Below are 22,124 nucleotides of genomic sequence, written 5' to 3'. Positions count from 1 at the left end.
TTGGTGTCTTCCAAAGCAGCAGATGCCATGGTCAACAGAATGTTAGAGGTGGTAGATGTAAGGAAGCTTTTCAGGACAGCATGGAGGCTGCCAGGTGAATGGTGACCAGTAACATGAGCACAGTCCTGCATGCCATAATGGGTCAGATGGCTGTGATGGGAGCACAAGCCATGCTGAGGAAATCTGAAGAACTGGTGGATCATTATCTCCCCATCACAGATGAACTAGGCCAGAGAATACTTATACCACTTTAATAAAATGTGGATATGCCCTAGTTTCAAGGTGTAGTCTTCTTTTGTGTGTGATGGGTGTGGAAGGGAGGGCAATGTTAAGGGAAGAACTCGGAATGGCAATCCAAAAAGGAACATTAGCCTTTGGCTTCCATTTGAGCAGTGTCAGTCTACTCCTCTGTCTTTTCAAGGGAAAGTCAAAATGATTCTGCAACAGTGTTCCAAACCTTTATGGAAATCGATGGAGCCAGCCTGAATACTGCTACTGAGATTCCTGGGCATCCTGAGCAGGACCTGGTTTTCAACATGTGTTCAAGCCATTGTCCATTAACAGCATATAATGCCCTGCATGCATTAAACTGTCCACTAAGAACTTGTCCAATTGGTCTAAATGACTCCCAGTAACTTGGAGTTTCAAATCTAGTCCTGTTCCTGACAAACTATTAAAATGGAGCTATGGCCAAAAATAACACCAGGTTTTTTAAAAAAAAAAAAAGATCTGGGGTGGTCTTGGGGTAACTCCCCACCTAGGGTATTTGGTGTTGAGGCTGAGCTACACACTTGGGTACAATGTAATAGGATTTCTTCACTTTAACTCTGGTGTGGCAAGTGGTGTGTCCCTACTATTCCAGAGAACAGGCTCCAGGTGTAATGAAGGCTTATGCTCACAAATAGTGAGGGTCTGCTTGGCCAGGATGCTTAACCTTATTCTCCATCCCCCATCAGCTAATCTGGCAACCACTCTTCGGAGGGGACTGAAATGGCTTCTATGCAAGAGCAGCAGAAGAATTTTGTGCATCTGGGGTCTTTCCACTAAGCTCTGGCAGTGCACTTACTCTATTCTGTGGACAACATGAGACACTCCTGGCAGGGCATGCAGGAGTCCCTCTTGCAGCTTTGTCGCACCATTGACCTGATAGGTATAGCTAGACAACCTCCTAGTCTAGCCTCCTTCTTGGCTACCACTCATCATTACTGATGCAGCAGAGACAACTTTAGTGTGAAACTTAATTCTGATGGGCCCTTTTGCTCTTGCTACTTTTCAGTCTTCTCATTGTGCTGATGTTGGCTGCTTCATAACCTGTTGTCTCCATCTAGTCTCTTAATCACTGACAGAACCTTTCCTACTTAATTCCAAGCTCTCTGGCTCTTCCCCTCCAGGTTGAATCTGTGAAGCAGGGAGTTGATCAGAAGCTCCAGGATGGCCAGGAAAAGTTGCACTGAATGTTGCTGGAGCAGCTTTCTGAGATCATACACGAGAGCACCATAGCCACAGTAGTCCTGAAGTACCTAAACAGAAAATCCAAAAGGCTGCAGTCTAACTATTCTAGCAAGTATGAAATTCCTCTTTAAACCAGGTGTAGAGGCAGTACTTGGTGCAGAGCTCAACTGACTCATCAGCACCACTTGCTAACACCTTAGAATGAGGGCAAGTAGTAAGGGAGTAAGCAGAAGCATATACTTTCAGCAGGGCACAACAGAAGACTTACTTCCCAGAACACTAGCCTCCGTAGGCCAGAAGCAGAATTAAGACTGAACTTGTAACAATTAACTTTGCTGTAGAGGATGTCTCATACCCCTGCTAGTCTTAAGCACTTGTTGAAAGACTTTTTCCCTTAGGGGGAAGTATTGTAGCTAGTAGCAAAGGCCTATGATTCAAGTGTAAGAATGATACTGACCGACTGAAAGGGAATATGTTTTCCTTTGGATTGTGACTATATATTTAGACTAATATTTCTACTTTAAAATACAACCACTTCTTGGATAGATTTCCTTGTCCTTCTCCTTCCCCCTAGCTAACTGACCACCTCTTCAATAGTCAAGCACTCTTTAAAAGACCTAGTATACTCCATCCAAAGCTTGAAACTAATCTAATTTGATAAACCAACTTGTATTGCACTAGTGCTACATCTAACATAGTTTGGGACTAGCATTGCTGAGCTTATGGGGGATCAGGGCAAGAGCCTTTTGGCTGTTCATCAACACAAATTCCGCTTTCCAGCCAACTCTACTCATAGAAGATGGGGGTGGGGGGAAGAATTATGATTTAGAGCTGAGTGGAAACTTTTTTTTTTTTTTGAGCTCCTCATTTACCAAAAGAAGGCCATTTAAGGCTGACAACAGCTGTCTGAGTTCAACACTAATCCACTGTATGGCTTCAGCAACCAATTGTTTGGGTAGCTTCAGCAAACAGGAGGAGGCGGGGGAGGCAGAGGAGCACCTTAAACCAATACCGCTGTGGTTAGGGCACTTTCCTCACTCATTTGTGTCTCTTTCCTTGGATTTGTGTGTTTTAAATTTCTATCTTGTTCTTGGTTCAATGCAACACTTCATTTACACCCCCCCTGCCCAACAATTCTTCAAAGTTTTGGGGGTCTTTCATTTATGATAAATTGGTTTTAAGTTCAACTCAATCTGATTTTTTCTTTTTCTTTTAGAACTCAGTGAACTGAGAAATCTGTTATCTGCGCAGCTGTAATTGCATTACTATGCAAAAGTGAAGGTAGGACTAGCTTGTGCTGGAGCAGTCTGATAAAGATATCTGCGGTTTCTACTGTGCCTCTTTGTCACATGGTGTCCTCTTATAAGGTGGAGAGAACTCCTCTCACGTAAACAAAGTCTGACTCTTGAAGTTCATCTAAAGTTATTCCATATTCTGCAATGTCCTTTTCATAATACTTCCAAAAGTGCCTAAAATCCCATTGCCTGTGTTTGTGAACTACTGACCAGTCAAACAACTCAAATTACCCACCCTTCTCTCAGGTGTTCAGTCTCCAGGCCTTACTGGAGACAAAATAAGCCAATCTGAATTGCCGAATCAGGGTGAGAGATCTGAAGTAAAACCAGAGAGGTCCTATCACTCCACTGCCCTCCATGTCCCATTATCCCCCCATAATTACTCTTTACCGAAGAACCATAGGCAAATCTTGGAGGGGGTGAGTTGGAAATCACACTTAAACTCTAAGTAGAACTAGTCACACTGTAAATAAGGAACAGTGACATTATAAGGAACTAAGCTGCATTTAAATTTTAACCTTTCCTGAGATTAAGCTATTTATTTTGGAGATAATTACAGCAGCCCTCTCATGTACAGTATTTTACCTGAAACAACTAATATCTCAACCTTAAATCCATTTTAACCTAGCTCTCATCTAGCAATCCAGAACCATTTACAGACCACAAAATTTAAGCTTAAACAATAGAGTATCTCCTTCAACAACTGGGGCCCCTAGGCTGTTTTTGTCTTGGTAGCCTCATACACTTGTCACAGAAGGCAAATCATTCTAAAGAGCTTTTCATACCAAGATTTGCTTGCAAACTGTTTCAGTTTATGGGGAGAAGTCTGTAGGGTACAGTAACACCAGCACAAGACTGCATGTGAAAACAAGTTCGTTCCTTTTGTGGAGACAAGAGTGTGTGTACATGCACAGGGGTGCATTAGCTATATGTTTGGCTCAGAGTCAGAACTACACAGGCAAGATGACTCCTCTCCATGTTCATAGGTCCTAGAGAAACACTCAAGAAGAATATATTTTATGCTATTTAACATTTTATCTGTGACCTGGAAGAAAACATAAAATCATCACTCATGAAGTGTGCAGAGGACTGAAAAATGGAGTGAGTGGTAAATAATGAAGAGGACAGTTCACTGATTCAGAGTGATCTGGATCCCTTGGTAATCACTGGGTCCAAGTAAAAATATTTTTTAATAGGGTTAAATCTAAATGTATAGATCAAGGAACAAAGAATATCAGCCATACTTTCAGGATAAGGGAATCTACCCTGGAAGTAGGGACTCTGAAAAAGATTTGAGGTTCATGGTGGATAATCAGCTGAATGTGAGGTCCCACTCAGATGCTGTGGCCAAAAGGGCTAGTGCAATTCTGGAGTGTATAAACAGGAGCAGCTTAAGCAAGAGTAGAGAGGTTTTTACCTCTGTATTTGGCACTAGTACGACTGCTGCTGGAATCCTTTGACTGGTTCTGGTGCCCACAATTGAAAAGATGTTGATAAATTAGAGAGAGCAAAGAAGAGCGATCAGAGTGATTAAAGGAGTAGAAAATGCCTTCTAGTAAATGAGCTTCTTGAGTCTGTTTACTTAGTTTAACAATGTGAGTGGTCAAAGGGTGACTCGATTACAGTTTGTAAGTATGTATGTGAGGAACAAATCTGATGATGGGCTCTTCAGTCTAGCAGGGGAAGGTATGACATGATCCAGTGGTTGGAAGTTGAAGCTAAACAAATTCAGAGAGAAGGCGTAAATTTTAAACAATAAGGGAAATTCCTGGAACAACTTGGAAAGGGTTGTTGTGAATTCTCCATCACTGGCCATTTTAAAATCAAGATTGGAGGTTTTTCTAAAGGATCTGTTCTAGGAATTATTTGGTGGAAATTCTATTGCCTGTGGCATACAGGAGATCAGACTAGATGATCACAATGGTACCTTATAGCCTTGGAATCTATGGGGAAAAACTTTCAAAACTCTAAGGCTCGGGTGAAATAGCTCAGCAGCATAATTTTCCCGATTATTTGAAGCTGCAGAATTTAAAACAATTCCTGCTTGTAGAGGATGAATCTTTGCTTGGAGGCTTAACGGAACTTACCCATGTAGGACAGGTGGAATTTTAAGGATCCACCACTGTACAAGTCTATTTTTACCTTCATTTGTCATTATTTCCCCTAAGATGACTTAAAGGAGGTAAAATGAGTTACTGAGAAACTAAGGACATGAGTGTGAAAGACTAGCTGGAGACTGGAACTGTGTGGAAGTCAAAGCATTGGGTTATCACTGATCCACATATACACCCTCCCTAGTTTTGCAGGGCTAATCTCTTCACCCTTTGAATGTCACTCAAAGCAAAAATCAGCTGTAAGCACCAACTTACTCTGAACCATAACTTGGCTCTGCTGAGATGAAAGCTTTCCAAACCCAGCCTGAGATTCAGCTTGTAATGCAATCTGCAGCCTGGTGAGTTTTGACCTGAGTGAAATCTCTTTCTCTCTTTCCCACCCCAGACATTACTAAAGTTCCCGTGTCTCCAAGAGATTTTCCTATGATCTGGTAAGCATGAAAAGAATCTACTTAAATCCCATTTTCTTTCAGTGGTTATCAAATCTTGTGTCATTGGAAAAAGTAAAATTATAGGTTAATTTTTTTAAATGGTCACAAAAATCCAGATCAGAAATAAAAATACTGCAGTGAAAGCTGTTGTATTTCTGACCTTTATTAAATGAGGAAGTACTAGAGAGAGCTTTTTAGCAAGATTTCCAGACCAACATCTTGATAAGCTGTAGTGAAGCACTTAAACTTTAATAGATTTATCTAAACAGAACTGAATCCCCCATGTTTTCGTTTGTTAAAGTAGCTCCATTCCTTGTTGTCCCTTTTTCTTCCTCTCCTTCCCCAGTAAGAGTCTGTGATAATCCATTTTAATGGCTCAGAGTCCTAGCCAGCACCCTCAATGGAATATTTTCATATCTATGTTTATATGCTCAAGTCTGGAAGCTGGAGTGTTGCAAAACATACAATGAAACTGGAAAATTTAAAAGATCCTAATACACTGTCCCAACTAGAATATCTGAGCCAGTGTAAAGAAACCTCTCACATCAGTCAATTGACCCATCAACTCAGAGTAAAATATCCCTCCTTTGGGATATATTGTAGTGGTAGAGTATGCTGGAGTTCTGAGCTTTCAGTGGAAAATGCAGCCCACCCTGTCCATACTATAGCATGGGAAGGTCTCAATGATTGCAGGTCAAGGTGTCTGTGGTGGGGCAGTGCTCCATGCCCCGAGAAAAAGGGCTGAACCAGGCTAGAGGCTGTGTGGACCAGCAGCCAATCAGTGAAGGCCTGGGGAGAGCCAATCAGGACTGGGGTAGGTCCTATATAAAGACTGCCTAGGTGTGGCAACAGCAATCACTCCCTGGCCAGTAAGGGAGAAGGACTGGCTTCTCATGAAAAGAGCAGCAGCTTGGACAGAGCAGTGCTGGACAAGCTTGGGGGAGAAGATAGGAGCTCTAGCCCATTTCAGCAGGGCCATAGCCTGGCAGGTAAAGGGTTGAGGAGGTGCATGGGGCCAAAGGGGAAAGTGGCCCAGGGAAACAAGGCACGCAAGAAGGAGAGGGAGAAAGGAAGAGGGAGGTTGCTGCTAGAGAGTCCCTGAGGTGGGACCCAGAATAGTAAGAGGGCCTGCCTGCCCTTCCCCTTTTGCACTGCACCTTGCTGTTGAGGAGAGGGACTGAAATAGACCACAACTTGCTCCTGAGATAAGGGGCTAGACTACAGGGTTGTGGTTGGCCAGTGAGGCAGGTGCAGACAGACTACTGTTAACACCTCCCCCCTGGAAGGGGGTGAGACTAGACTAGTGGGCACTGCCAGATGGCAGTGTCCTGAAGTGGATGAAGACTGTCCTGGAGAGGGTGCCACATGGGTCCCAGGGCAGCAGCAGAGATGATGGACCAGATGCTACATGTCGAGGGTGCTCCACAGCAGTCAAGAGCTAATTTCTGGAGAGACCAGCAGGAGGTCCCAATGGTGGTGAGTTGAACCCTGTCAGTGTTAAACTCATTCTGTGGAGAGGACCAGATTTCATTCTGAGTTGTAATCAGTGGGCCATGAGGTAAATATGGCATGACATACTCCCCTCAATCCATCTCCCATGGAGAGGCTTACATAAATATGAAGAGCCACTGTTCCAGGAAGTCTGCAGATGCAGGAAGACAATGCTGCATCCGTTTCATTGGGGAAGTTTATCCGTCATGGCTGCAAAAATAGAAATGTAAGCTTTTCTTAAAATGAGAGCTTACTCTGCACAATCTGCATATGTGGGCTATTAAAATATATCCAGAGGTGTAGGTCTGGCCCATCATTCATTTGACATATCTGCTGCAGGCTTACACTGTAACTAGCATAGTTACCCTGGTGGGGAAAGCAAAATTCATTTCAGCTGATGTTTGTTTCAACCCTTGTTTTTTCACAGGATTCCCAAATACTTCACCCTTCGTTCTTTACAAAATCTCCAAGGAAGAAAGTCTGGAAGCAACTCTGATATGAGCATTACCCTCCCCGATGGACTTGCTAGGATTCACTCTGCCACTGATTGTTGTGCTAACCAGCTGTGAGAAATAAAAAGGCCTGAAAAGTAAGAAATTTCAATTCCAAGTGGGGGGTGGGGCAAAGGGAGAGAGGGAGGGGGAAATGCTTCAACAAAGTCAGCTTCACCTCTGTACTGGCTGTTTCAAGTCTCAAACCTATTGAGAGACAATGGTAATGACCTATCCAGGTGTGAATTCAGCATACGATCTGATGGTGATAGGAGCTACCGTTTGCATGAATCATGTCACTTCTTGACTCCCCTGGACAAACTGTAGAGGGCCTAAGTTTCATTGAACTTTATTGATGAATTAACATATTATACAGAATCATAACTACAACTATAGCTGTAGCTCCATTGCTTCTACCCCTTGGTGAGGTAACCATTTTTTTTAAATTTAAAACTTCCTTATTTTAAAGGAGCCAAGTTAATTGAACTAGGAACTTAGGCTGAGATTTGGAGCCCAAGCCCAGGAGGCTTGGGACAAAATATACTTTTGTGCCTTCCATATTCTGGGCTGCTCAGGGGTCCAGTGTGGTCCCGAGTCTAATTTAGAGCAGTGGTTCTCAACCTTTCCAGACTACTGGACCCCTTTCGGGAGGCTGATTTGTCTTGCAAACCCCAAGCTTCACCTCGCTTAAAAATACAAGTGTCCCAGCACACTGTTACTGAACAATTGCTGATTTTCTCATTTATACCATGTAATTATAAAGTACATCGCAACCCTCAGGCTGAGAAATACTGATCTAGTGTATAGGGCCGTATAAACAAATCATTCTGTATGAAATTTTAGTTTGTACTGACTTCACTATTGCTTTTCATGTTGTCTGTTGTAAAACTAGGCAAATACTGTATCTCTATGAGTTAACATACTCCCTGGAAGACCTCTGAATACCCCTAGTTCAGAGCCACTGATTTAGAGGAGCCAAGAGGTGTTCATAAGTTACAGTGATCTATGACCCAGCCTGCCCATGAGATACTCTTTAGCCCACAGCACCAGAGAATTTCCGTAGCTGGGTAAATGATTTGGGACTCCTCTCCTATGCTTGGGCTTGCGAAAGGGCCTGCCCAGGACAGCCTATGACTTACCAGGAGTTCTTGAAGCTGCACCTAGGTGGAGTAGGCTGGGTGGCTGGAGATATGGTGCCAATTAGAAGTGGGCAAAAATGTTCAGCAACTAATAACTTAGCTGAAAAATACTTTTTTTTTTTTTTTTCAGGGCACCAAAGCTCTTCACAAATTGGGGTTGAATTCGGTGAATAATTTCAGCAGGGGAAAAAGAAAAGGGAAGTGATCAAAACATTTGAAATGACATTTGCTAAATGGCTTGTCATTTTAAAATCGGTGTTCACAACGTTTCAATCAATCCACCAATTTCTGTTTTTATTTCAGGGGGCATAAAATGAAGCAAGAACTTTAGTTTTGGTTTGGCTCTGCCATTGAACTGAAAAATCATTATTTGCTCAGCTCTAGCGCCAATGCTGATGTCATGTGTGAGTCTCCGTATGGAGCATTTCAAGTCATATTGAACTTCACAAGGTTCAGAGAAGTACCCCAAACCCCTTGGCTCTGCAAAGCAGGGCTAAACTCACTAGAACTAGCTTTAGCAGGAGGTACCTCATACTTCCCCTCTCTCCCCTTCCCCATACTGATTAGCTTGAAGGTAAAACTCGGTTCTCTTTATGGGATTTTGGCATTTCCGTTTCTGGTCTGGTCTGACATTGCAAGGGAAATGATGGGATGGAGGGGAAATTGAACTGAACTTCTTTGAATCTATTTGAAGCTTTAAGTTGGGCTCAGTGTGAATAACAAATGCTTGGGTTACTTCTGATTTTATCCAAACCCATTTGCCCCAATAAATTATATTGTTTAGCTATGATAACAACCAAGCTCATTATTCATATCCAAATTAATAAAGAACACCAACAGAGCCCCCTGAAAAGAGGATATGTTTTCAGATATCTTCTCCAGTTCTTCGCAGCCCTTGGAAATGATGTAGTGCCTCCTTGTTTCTGATAAGGTGTAATCACGTACATTATAATTATTGCCCCCTACTACCACTCCTATGCACTCGAGCAATGGACGCATGAGCCAGCAGTGTTTTTAAGCTGATTTGAATTTTAAATGCAATCATGGTGACACTTGTCCCTCGTTTCCTGCTAAACACTACCTCATCTCCTTTCGTTGCCAATTGCCCTAATGCTTTATTTAATTCTCCACGAGTTCACTTGATTTTTTTTTTTCCCCCTCTGTTTGTCCATTTTCTGCTTCTTACAATTCATGAGTGATATGCCTGGCTTTTCCAGCATGGGATTTGATTTCACTGCAGGCTTAAGCCAAAGACACCACTAGGTACCTGTCACAGGATCCCTGGGGTACTGCTGTGCCCCCTTAATTCTCCAGCCTGGGCTGTCTTTCATAATGCTTTGCTCGTGGCAAGTAGCAAACCTCTCCAGCCACTATTATCACTCAGCACAACAGCATGTGGAGCCCCACACCCAGCTAAATTGCATGAATGCTCCCAGAACCATTCACAAATCACACAGAGAAAGGTACCAGCTTTTCTCCCAAATTCCCAGCCTTACACCCCTGGAATGTACCGTCTTGCCCTGGTCAGACTTCTGACCAGTGTTAGTTTATTACCCAGTCCACCCCACCCTCAGTATGGAGAGGACAGATACTTGCCTTTGTAAACTGAGCTGAGATTTTTCAAGCAAAACACCCTATTTTAGGTAAAATATAAAAGATTGTTTTAGTGATTATAAGTAGTAGGCACAAAAGGTCAGAGAGAGTTTCCAAAGCAAATGAAAAGTAAGCACGCAGGCTAAATCCTAAACCTTATTGGACTAGGAACTATTTGGATCAAGCAGTTTTTTGTCTCACCCCACTGGATGTTGCCGGTCGGTTACAGTCCTTAACACCCAGGCTTCCCCTTTCAGCCTGGGACCAGTTTCTTCAGTTAAAGTCTTTGTCTTCCCAGCATTCTTGTTGCTTCCTGTGCAGGGGGGGGAGGAGAAAAGGTAAAACTATGATGCTACCGTCAGGGGTGGATCTAGCTTTTTCGCCTCCCCAAGCATGGCAGGCAGCCTTCGGCGGCTTGCGTGCAGGAGGTCCACCAGTCCTGTGGCTTTGGCATACCTGCTGCTGAAGCCATGGGACCGGCGGACCTCCCGCAGGTGCACCGCCAAAGGCAGCCTGACTGCCGCCCTTGGAGGGACTGAAAGGGCACCCCCCGCAGCTTGCCACCCCAGGCACACACTTGGAGCATTGATGCCTGGAGCCTCTGCAGGCTACTGTCCCCTATTTTATATCCTCAGTCCAGGTGCCTGGAAAACACTAGCCCAGACATGTCCTCGTGGGCTTTGCCACATCACAGAGTGGAACAATTCCCCATTGTGTGATGCTTGTGCAGCCATCTTACAGCATTGTAAGTTCCCAACTCCCCTACTGAATAATGGACATTTAATACCCCCCAAGTGTGGATCACTGCCTTTGTTGTCACTGGAGAATCAGCAGTGGGTGACTCCCAAACGTACAACATATATCAATAACAACCAAACAGCAAAATCTCATAACTTTATACACACTAACAATGTACATATTTTGACAGAACACTGAGGTTTCAGCAGATCATGATCTTTCATATGTCTTACATGGCATGCTTTATATGAAATATCACAATGGTCTGTGGATGATGAATATGGGGGTTACAGGGTGCTTTTTGGGGTACACTGTTTCATAGTATCTTTCCTAAATGCTCTAGTTTTTCTGGGTAGAATGGTTTGAGGTGTTAGCTGTCATTTTAATGCTGCCCAAGCCATCTGAGACTGCTAAAGATAAGCTCAGGCAGGGGTTCTCAGGCTGGTTTATACTTTGAAGAACATCCTGAGAACCGTTCTGGATCCGTCCCATATTTAGACCTGAGCAGGCTGGAGGTATTGGGCCAAACCATGACTAGTTTAGCAACTAACCTGAAGGGCACCTGGTTGTTGGAAAGAGAGACATCTTCTCAGCAGCAGTAACACAGCAGCATTTAGAAGCTACCCATCTTCACAGTAAGAGAACAGCGGCCACAGCAGCATCCCTTTCTGACTGGAGAGCTCCCTTGCATTTGCATGTGACTCTGCACTGTGACAGGTGCCTCTACCAGCCATTACTGAGGAAGCTCGGAGCAGAGCAGTTCCAGCAGAACAAGAGCCGGGCAGAGTCCACTGGGGATTCAGCCAGCAAGCTTGGCTTTGCTTCTCCACTCTGAGGGCAGAGGAGTTCAATTAATCTGGTCCGGTTTTGCTTACAAACAGAGCATGAAACTCTGCCCATTCCAATACAGCCTCCGTGTGACTTGTTAAAGCCTCAGGCCTTGTGGGGTGGGGCGTGTATCTGACCTGATTGATGACTTTCTGGCCCTTTAATGCTGCAAAACAGGCAGAGTCCCTTCAGTGAATACACCACACCGCCATCAAGTAATTACACTGGTTGTGGTGGACTCTGGGCGTCAGAGACTGATCAAGGTAATTAAAATCCATTTGCAGAAGCAGTTAGCTAGCCCCATCGACCTGCTGGCCTCCCCTCCATTCTTGTATTTATTTTAATTCAGAAATGGGCTAGGATTCTGGAGTTGTGAGGTCAGGAGAGGGCTGTGCTGGGGAAGACTGAGGAGAATTAATGAGCCTGGGCTGATGCTGTTACATTTTCTGCCATTTGTGGGCTGGCCATATTAAATTTTCTTCTTTACATTACAGTGATGGACACCAGTGTAAGTAGATAAATAGTGTTTATGGCGATGGATGGATGGATAGATAGCAGGGTGTGTATGGGGATGGATGGGAATATAGATAGATAACAGGGTGTGTATGTGGATGAGTAGCTAGATAATGGGGTGTGTTTGGGAATGAGTAGAAAGCAATCTGTATGGGGATGGGTGGGTACATAGATAGCTGTTGTACCCTCTAACCCATTTCTCACCCTTGCTGCCCCTTTTGGGATTCGCTCCAGTTTGTCAGGCTCTCCAATGGTTTCATTTCTCCTCTTGCTGCACACTGTCAAATGCTGGGTTTGTCTCACTTGACTGAGTTTCTCTGAAAGGAGGCTCAGGGTGGTCTGCACTGGTTTCTGTCTACCAAAGATGGTAGCAAACTGACTCTCTAAACCAATTTCCGATTGAGGAGCTCCTCACATTCTCCTCCCTCTTCTGCCCAGCATTCCCAGTGCTGAAGAGGCAGAAGGGTTAGCAAAACCAAACTGTGAGCGTTAGAATCTGGAGCAAATTTTCATCTCAGGAGGTGCCTGTAAAACATGCACAGGCAGCTGCTGATGGATGGCTCTGCAGCAGCCAGGGGAACTGTGTGTGCAAGAGAGGAGGGTAAGGGCAGAGAGAAGGGTGTGCAGCTGCTTTGAGTGCCAGCACCCACACTTTGGCCCCCATGGTGCTGTTGGCCCCTGGTTAGAGATTGTATAGGTGACAGAATGAGGGGTGTTGGGGACTAGGTGAAAATGAGATGAGGTTGGGGAAAGAAATGGTCTAGTGGTCAGGATTCCTGGGTTCAATTCCCAGTGTGGGAATAATGCAGAGCTTTGTGCTTGCTTCTGCAGCACATATACTAAAATTGGAACGATACAGAGAAGATTAGCATGGCCCCTGCACAAGGATGGCATGCAATTTTTTATTTTTTATTTTTTTTTAGTGGGGAGGGATAGCTCAGTGGTTTGAGCATTGGCCTGCTAAACCCAGGGTTGTGAGTTCAACCTTGAGGGGGCCACTTAGGGATCTGAGGCAAAAATCACTATTTGGTCCTGCTAGTGAAGGCAGAGGGCTGGACTCAATGACCTTTCAGAGTCCTTTCCAGTTCTAGGGGATAGGTATATCTCCAATTATTGGGGGGAAGGATAGCTCAGTGGTTTGAGCATTGGTCTGCTAAACCCAGGGTTGTGAGTTCAATCCTTAAGAGGCCATTTGGGGCAAAAATCGGTCTGGGGATTGGTCCTGCTTTGAGCAGGGGGTTGGACTAGATGACCTCCCGAGGTCCCTTCCAACCCTGATATTCTATGACTCTATAAGAGGAGACAGAGTTTGGGGGGGACTGGCTGGAGGAAGGAGAGTCTTGGCAGAGGTGGTGCTGAGGACCAGGAGGAGACCTTGGGTGAGTCTGTGGGAAGCAGAGGAACTGGGGGATTTCACACAGAGGGAAGTCTGCAGTAACAAGAGGAGAGGCTGAGTTATTTAGGGAAGTGGTTCTAAACCAGAGGTCCAGGCCGCAAGCAGCTTTCAGGGGATTCTCCAACCATGGCCAGTGTTAGATTCGCTGAGGCAAAGGGCAGAAAACTGAAGACCCACTGCATGGGGCTGAAGCCCAAGGACCTGAGCCCCACCATCTGTGGCTGAAGGCAAAGCCTGAGCAACTTAGCTTCCTGGGGCTCCTGTGGCATGGGGCCCGAGGCAATTGCCCTGCTTGCTACCACCTGCCCTGGCTTTTATACACAGAAAACCAGTTGTTGTGGTACAGTGGGGGGGCCTCAGAAAGAAAAAGGTTGAGAACCTCTGAATAAGAGAGTGGGTGGAAACTTGGCAAGCTGCCTGAAGATTGCTGCAGCACTGTATGGGAGCCACTCAAGAGGGCACCAGAGGAGGAGAGATGGGAGGAAGCCAAGATAAGTGCTGGGGGATTTGTTTGTTTAAAGAACTGGGGAGAAAGTAACGTGTGGTGTTGGGACCTAGTCCAGGTGGCAGAGGAAGAGTGGTGATCTGGGGGTACTGTGAGGTACTCCGCTGTGAGTGGGTGTATGCAGTGGAGGCTTTAAGGAGTCTTGACATGCATGAAAAACCTCTGAGACTGTGCTAGGGAGCAACACCACGACACGCTTCATTCTTGCAATGACTCGGATATTCTACTGTTGCAAAACAGCTGGTGTGTCTGAAATCCTCCCACCAGGCCTTTCCCTAACCAAGACACTGAGTCATTCATTGTGGACATTGCTGTCTCTCTTACCGCACTGCTGTACTCAGTCCCAGGCTGTGCTCAGTGCCCACTGATTAGGGAGGCATGTCTGTCTGCCGTGTTCACACTGCACCTCTCCCCTAGGTGTGTCAGAATCACCTTCTCATCCCCATCTCGCCTTCTACATGAGGATGATTATTGCAGCTGGAAGCTGAAGGTCACTTAAAATGTTGTTTCCATTTAGCTGCCTTGATGGGGTAATTATAGCTGAAAACAAGGTTTACCAGCCAAATTACAAACCCATCACAGTGTTTTCCACTGTAAGAACCTCACTGGAAACAGCTGTCATTTGTGGGACAACTAGAATGGCCTCTTTAGATTTCCCAAATGTTTCTGCCTGAAAATTGTATCATTTTTTCCCCCATCCCTTCCTTTACTCCTAGGGATATCCAAGGGGTCTTTGTGGTGAGCTCATCACTTTCTGCTGTTTATTCCCCACCTGGAATCCCCTCTTTTGGATACTGTAATCCACGTAATGGGGGCGCACCTGAGGTCATGGAAGGATTCTGGACCTAAATCATAGACCACGTGCAGGCTTTTACATGTGGTAATTGTCTCATTGGTGATTCAGGCACTAGAAATGGGCACTTAGGTGGATTAGATCCTGCACAGTTCTGGGTGCTTTTAACCTCCACTGGACTCAATAGTAGGGCTGCCAATTCCTGGAAATTTCATCACATGACATAATCTTTAATTAAAGATTAATCTTTAATTCCTGGAGACTCCCAGCCAATCCTGAAGAGGCGGCATTGCTGCTTACTGGAGGGGGTCAGCACCATGCTGGATAGGGCCAGGCTGGGAAAGAAGAAGAGGGACTGGTGATCATTTAGGCCTTATCTACACACACAAGTTGTACCACTTGAAGCAATATCATTCATTCAATACAAGCCTCTCCCTCCCCACTTTGGGAAGTAGTTATATGCATATAATGGTGCTTATACCAGTAAATCTTATACCCATATGGGAAGGAGAATAAACTATAAGACACCTTTATAAATGTGCCCATACTAGGGATAGTACCAATGTAACTATATCAGTTAAAATTCGCACCTCTTACTGCCATAGCTACAGCAGTACAAAACCAGTGTGTATAGACCAGTCATCAGAGTCTTATTCTGCAACCTGCATTCCTGACAAATAGCACTTCATGCAAATACTCTGTTATGGCCATGGGGCCACTGTCAGGAGCACGAGTACAGGTTGTGGCATCAGGCCCTGAAAAGTAAGGATCCCTCTTTCATGTAAACAATGATGTATAATAATTAACAATCAAATCCTAAAAAGCAAGGGAAAGGAATGGAAATTACAGATGCCATTAAAGCAAAGGAGTTTTTATTTTATCTCCATTTTCCATAAGCCACCAGCTACTTTTTATACAGGTGCAGAAGCGGGCAAGTTTAGATCCAGAAATGACCCAGGACAGAAGGCTGCACTTTCTCTCAAAACAACCTTTGAAATGGACACGCTGTGAGTGATGGGCCTCCTAGACTCTAATCATGACCATCTAATCTGACCTCATGATCCACCCCCAGGCCACAGAACCTCACCCATCCACTCCAGCAAAAGGCCCGTACTAGGGCTACACTCGCGAGTGTACAAAGGCGCAGCTGTGATGCTGTCGCACTATTAGTGCAAACATTCTAAGCTGACAGGAGAGAGTTCTCCCAGTAACTTAATTAATCCACCCCCAACGAGCAGCGGCAGCCATGTCTGCAGAAGTTCTCCCGCCGACGTAGCTTTGTCCACACTAGCACTTAGGTTGGTGTAACTTGCATCGCTCATGGGGGTTGCTTATTCATACCCCTGAGTGACGTAATTCATACCGACCTAAGCTGTAGTGTAACCATAGCCTGAGTTACTGAAATCCTCAAATCTTGATGTAAAGACTCTGCTGTTTACTCTGGTAAAACCCAGCCTCAGTCCCTGCAGCTTGGTGGCATCATTTACGCCTGTGCAAAGCGGGTGTCAAGTTGTCATAAACAGATAGTTAAGGGTTAATGTTCTTTTACTTGTAAGGGGTTAACACAGGGAACCAAACACCTGACCAGAGGACCAATCAGGAAACAAGACTTTTTCAAATCTGGGTGGAGGGAAGTTTTGGGTGTGAGTTCTTGGTTCTTTGTCTTGTGTCTGTGCCCTCTCGGCTCTGAGAGTGATTTTTCTATCTCCAGGCTTTCTAATCTTCTGTTTCCAAGTTGTAAGTACAAGGATAGTAAGACAATAGGTTAATATTGTTGTTTTGTATTTGCATGTGTGTAGTTGCTGGAATGTGTTAAATTGTATTCTTTTTGGATAAGGCTGTTTATTCATTTTTTTTCCTTTAAGCAATTGACCCTGTATATTGTCACCTTAATATAGAGACTATATTTTATGTCCTTTTTCATTCTTTTTATATAAAGCTTTCTTTTTAAGACCTGTTGAAGTTTTTCTTTAGTGGGGACTCCAGGGAATTGAGTCTGCAGCTCACCAGGGAATTGGTGGGAGGAAGAAGTTGGGGGGAAAATCTCTTTGTGTTAGATTTACTAAGCCTGACTTTGCATAGCCTCTGGGTGGGGGGGAAGAGAGATTAGCTCTCCCCGTACTTGTGTTTCCAGGACTGGAAACAGGGAGGGTAGAATCCCTTTGTTTAGATTCACGGAGCTTGCTTCTGTATATCTCTCCAGGAACCCAGGGAGAGAACACCGGGAGGGGAGGAGGGGGAAGGGAAATGGTTTATTCCCCTTTGTTGTGAGACTCAAGGAATCTGAGTCTTGGGGTCCCCCAGGGAAGGTTTTGGGGAGACCACAGTGAGCTAGGCACTGTATAATTCCTGGCTGGTGGCAGCAATTACCAGGTCCAAGCCGGTAACTAAGCTTGGAGGTTTTCATGCTAATACCCATATTTTGGATGCTAAGGTCCAGATCTGGGAAGAAATGTTATGACACAAGTGCTTCCACCGGTATGTGGGAGTGGAGAACTCCTGGCTTGATAGCATTTGACACCCTACTCTGCTCTTGCTGTGTGTAGGTGTACATGGCTGGGCACAAAGCGGCACCAAGCCATGTCATTTTATTGGGAATCTCATGATTTGGGGTGTTTTCTTAAAGCCTCCAGCTGCTGGTGTCAGATTATCTCCTGAGATTCTCAGCTGCATTCAACAAAATAAATACATTCATTTCTAGCTCTCCTCTATAAATGCTGCAAAAACCAGTTGGCAAATAATAATAATGAAGAAAATCCTTAGCAGTTTGTTTTTTTTTTTTAAATCAGGGATTGGATGCGGGGTGGTCTGACTCCTGATTTTTGAGCCTTTGGGTTTGGCAATATAGCTGTGAACAATTGGGCTCAATGAGTGAGGTTGACAAACAGCAGGGAGGGATGGGATAAGGGAGAACAAGGGTCGCAGCAGTATGGTATAATTCTCTATTAGCTTCAATATTTAAATTTGCTGTTCAATAAGCTTCCTGGCAGGAATATCCACAGGAATAGCTGTGGGAAGCAAATACAGAAGGATGAGCACACACAAAGCAAGTTCCAGGACAGGGGTTTTTTCCTTAGCCAATATTCATGGTAAGCTTCTTGATGTATTTGCCCTGCAAAAATCCATGTGTAAAGTGGAACAGATTCCTTGCTTCTGAGCACGTGTCACCCTCTACTGAGATGTATGTGGACTAGGCCTCTGGGATGATATCAGATCATTAAGGATGAAGGATTCAAGAATTTGTTACTCTAGTGTTGACTTTTTGCTCTCGCCGTGACTAAATGTGGCAGGGGCTCAATAGTGGGATTTAGTAGCCAGTTTATCAACTGCATTTTTTTCCTCCTTCTCCTCTTTCCCTTTGATTATATTGTGGTACAGAAATGTTCTCCATGTTTTGCACTGAGTGGAGTTACTGCTAGTTTGTACTGGTGTGAGACCAGCGTCGGGTTCCTTGGCCTAGCAGAGGCACCGTGTAATGTTTGCTTTAATATTTTTGTATATTATGTCCTGTATATATTTCTTGCATTTGCTTAAAACCCCCATTCCACAACTATTGTGCCAAGTTGTCCCCGTGAATCACCCATCTGACTGTTTGTCTGCATATGCATTTACACCTCAGTCATCGCTTGCAGAACTTGGCCCCAATGAGGTATGATTAGCATGGAAGGGTCATTGCATTACCAGCTTTTGGGAATTAAAAAAAACTTCCAGGGAAAATGTACAAAAGACGTCTGTTAGCAACAAATGTGCAGTCCAGTCGAGTATTGCAGTATTGACCTTGCTCCAGATACAAGTCTGAGCAGCAACATTCATTTTGCCTCTTGAATTAAACCCTAGGGTTTTTTCCTTTAAAAGTCCTTCTTAAATTGTAGGAGAACTGAACAGACTTGGCCTCGCTGTGAAGTATCCTACAGAACACTTAGGAGATGGCTCTAGTGCTGTGGAGGGAGACTTAAGCACACAAGTCCCATTATGTAACCTGCCACACAAAATATTGATTATTTACCCTTGAGCTTGTTCAAAGCCTGGCCTGCTTCCCACAGAGACTATTGCATTTAAGCTCAGTCGTTTCTATATACCAATGTCCTCCAGATTTAGCTGTTCTAACAGATAGGCAATACCAGCGTATGATATCTTCAGATTTTTGTAATGACACCCACTGTAACATTCTTCTGAGTCAGTTCTGGGCCAGTGTCCCAGCTTGGTGTTAACCTAACCATGCAGTTTGAGGTGCTGTCTGTCAGATGAAGTATAAAGCTGAAGTTCTAACCATTGACAGTCATTAATGAGCCAGGTCACTTTTCACAAGCCCTGGGGTGTATTCATCTCATTGCACAGGCCAAATTCCATATTCTGTGAGTTCTGTGGCAGCTGGGCTGGGGATTCTGGCCTGCAGAATGTGGCTCTAGAGGATTTGTTTCTGCCTCCCCATATGCCTCGCCAGCTTTCATTCGCCAGCACTGGAATATACCTTAAAACAGAGCACAGATGAAGGATTGACCAACTGAATCAGATGGGCTTTTTTTTTTAGGTGATCAACAAAGATACTATTGATATCTATTGCGTGTTTCATATGCTGCATTCCTCTTGCAGAGATGTTTTTTGTTTGTGATGAAGATCCTGCTGTAACTGAGAGATGGCTCACCTGAGAAGGGGCTGAGGAAACAGCTCAGTGGATCCCTAGCGAGCACATAGGTTAACTGGAGATATGGCTTCTGTCTCTGCTTTTCTGCTCCAGCATTGCTGATCTGTCTAGTAGATGAACTGGGAACACTGTTTGTTAATCAAGTCAATGGAGTGATGATTTCCCCAGACTATTCGGTAGCCTCAGCTATTCTGATTTTGCTCTGTTGCCTTAAACTGATGGACTATGTTTTATGTAGAGCTGGCCTTCGTTTACATCTCTCCTAGGTTTGTTATTTGCATTGTGGTATCACTTAGGAGCTGACCCCATTGTGCAAGGTGCTGTACAAACACAGAACCTAAGTCCCTGCCCCAAAGAGGGGCACTAAGCAACTAACAGGGAAGTTTTGTTCTGTGGAAAATCAGTTTCTTTTACCCCAAATATTTTATCTCTGTTAAAAATAGTCTCCTTCTCCTCAGGGCTATGTATTTTGTTCATAACTATTTATGTTCCCAAGCAATGCTGGTGAATATTGGGAGGGATAGTATGTAGCCAGAGACAGGAGTCAGATGGTAGTTTCTGCTTTCTGGTGGAGGAAAGCCCTACTGCTTCAGATGGGCTCTGATTGTACCAGTTCTCAAAGCTAAATAAAGCTGGAGAAAGGACAGGTGTTTTTGGTTCACCATCAATTTAAAAAATTGGGTCAAATTGAAATTTTTTTGTTTAATTTTCAGCAAATTAAGAAATTGAAACTTTTTTTTTTCATTTTGGGTTGAATAAAAACTTTTAATTTTGATTTCAAGCATTTTTAAATTAAAAAAAAAAAGGAAATTTTCATAATAACGTAACTTTCAATCAAAATCCAAACAAACTGTTTTGAAAATGTTGAAACATTTTGAGTTATTCAGACTTTGGCCAATTTTTTTTTAAATAAACTAAACTGACACAAATTTACAAAATGTTTTGGTGTTGCCGAATGTGCATTTTTCATTGGTAAAAATTTTGGCTGAAAAATTCTGCCTAGGTCTAGCTAATATTTGAATATGGGGAACCTCTCTGTGAATCTCAGCTGCTGCAGACACTGAGGGTTCACTAACTGAGTCAGCGCTGCATTAGTGCCTCCCAAGCAGGTGTTAGAGGTCTCCATGCTGCAGGAGGTGGATGCCTGTCAGATGAATTACAAAGCAAGGCACTGACTTTCCATGAGCGCAGTGCAGTTTTCACAAGGATCAGAATATTAGTCCTGATACTCTGGCTAGGTTCGAGCCACGTAACATTTCCCCAACACGCTGAATTTGGGAAGTTATTCTTCACTTTTTGTCCTATTCTGCCCTTTTTGCTAGTTGGCCCACTGCTGACAGCCTGTATTGTATGAGGTTTCTTAGCGAGTTCCTGTCTGAATCACAAAGCACAGGTCATTTCTCTGTCTCTCTTAAGTGCGTGCATTTTCATTTCTTTTTTCAGCACAAGAAGCTGTCTATATAAAGCACTGTACCCAAAGCTCCCCACTGGGTTTTGTAGGAGTTCCTAGGCTATTCTGTCCCACCCCGGACCTTAAGCAGGCTGGCCGTTGTGTATGGAGGCTTTGGAGCCACTGTTGCTGTAGTCTAGAGGGCATGACCCCTAGTGTTCCAGGGAGTTGCACACTATGAAGGGGGTTACATGTATTACCGTAGCATCTAGGACCCCTAATCATGAGCTAGGACCCCATTGTGCTAGGCACAGAACAAACACAGTCACTGTCCAAGGATCTTACAGTCCTGAGGGCTTGTCTATATGGTGCTGCAGGTCGGACTACAGGGGTGGGATTTGTAATTGCCCTGGCAGAGCTTGCTGGCATGAACTAAAAGGTATCTCGTTTGCGTTAACATGGTTCCAAGACTAGAGCTGCACAAACTGGGTACCTGTTAGTTCACGCTAGAAGGACCTATAAGGGGCAGTTTGAGCACAGCTTGCTAGAGAGCTCTACAAATCGCATCCCTGTCGTCTCGACTGTGGCACCATGTAGACAAGTGCTAAGTATGAGACAAGAAATAACTGATGGCTATAGACCGATATGGGAGAGTACAAGGAAACAATGACACAATATTGGTCAGCATGACAGGCAGCAGACTCAGCACAGTCCCACTGTTGTCAAGCTTTTGGTAGACATCGCGGCAAAGGAAAGTTTGAAGGAAGAGTCTGAAGGTGGATAATGCGTTATCTTTGCAGAGGTTTAAAGAGGAGAACCTCCCAAGCTAGTGGCACAACATGGGAGAAACAGAATGTTTGTTTGTATAACTGTTTAACAAGTGGACAGGGGGTGCAGGAGAGTGCTCTGGGCTGGGACCAAGGGGTTTGGAGGGCAGGAGAGGATCAGGGCTGGGGCAGAGGAGGGTGCAGGAGGAGGTCGGGCACAGGGTCTGAGTGGCGCTTACCTCAAACAACTCCCAGAAACAGTGGCATGTCCCCTCTCTGGCCCCTATGTGGAGGCGCAGCCAGGTGGGTCTGCGTGCTGCCCTGTCTGCAGGTGCTGCCCCTGCAGCTCCCTTTAGCTGCTGTTCCCAGCCAAGGGGAGTTGTGGGGGTGGGGCAGCATGTGGAGCACTTTGGTGTAGGAACCGGAGGGGGGACATGCCACTGCTTCTGGGAGCCATGCGGAGTGGGGCAAGCCCCTGACCCTGCTCCCAGGTGAGAGCTCGAGGGCCGGATTAAAATATCTGGAGGGCCAGATGCGGCCCCT

At 44.6% G+C, this 22,124-nt stretch overlaps 1 non-coding gene across 1 annotated transcript; it reads left to right on the top strand.

Moving 5' to 3' along the window:
• The first annotated feature begins 12,900 nt into the window (after window positions 1-12,900).
• LOC115635336 lies at window positions 12,901-13,006 on the top strand. The gene has a single exon (XR_003996568.1). It is a non-coding gene; the product is annotated as a U6 spliceosomal RNA (small nuclear RNA).
• Window positions 13,007-22,124: the final 9,118 nt, after the last annotated feature.

This window comes from Gopherus evgoodei, chromosome 14 (genome assembly GCF_007399415.2).
Source record: "Gopherus evgoodei ecotype Sinaloan lineage chromosome 14, rGopEvg1_v1.p, whole genome shotgun sequence".
Classification (NCBI taxonomy): Eukaryota; Metazoa; Chordata; order Testudines; family Testudinidae; genus Gopherus; species Gopherus evgoodei.
Note: the sequence above shows the minus strand (reverse complement) of the source record. Positions and strands in the feature narration are given on the sequence as shown.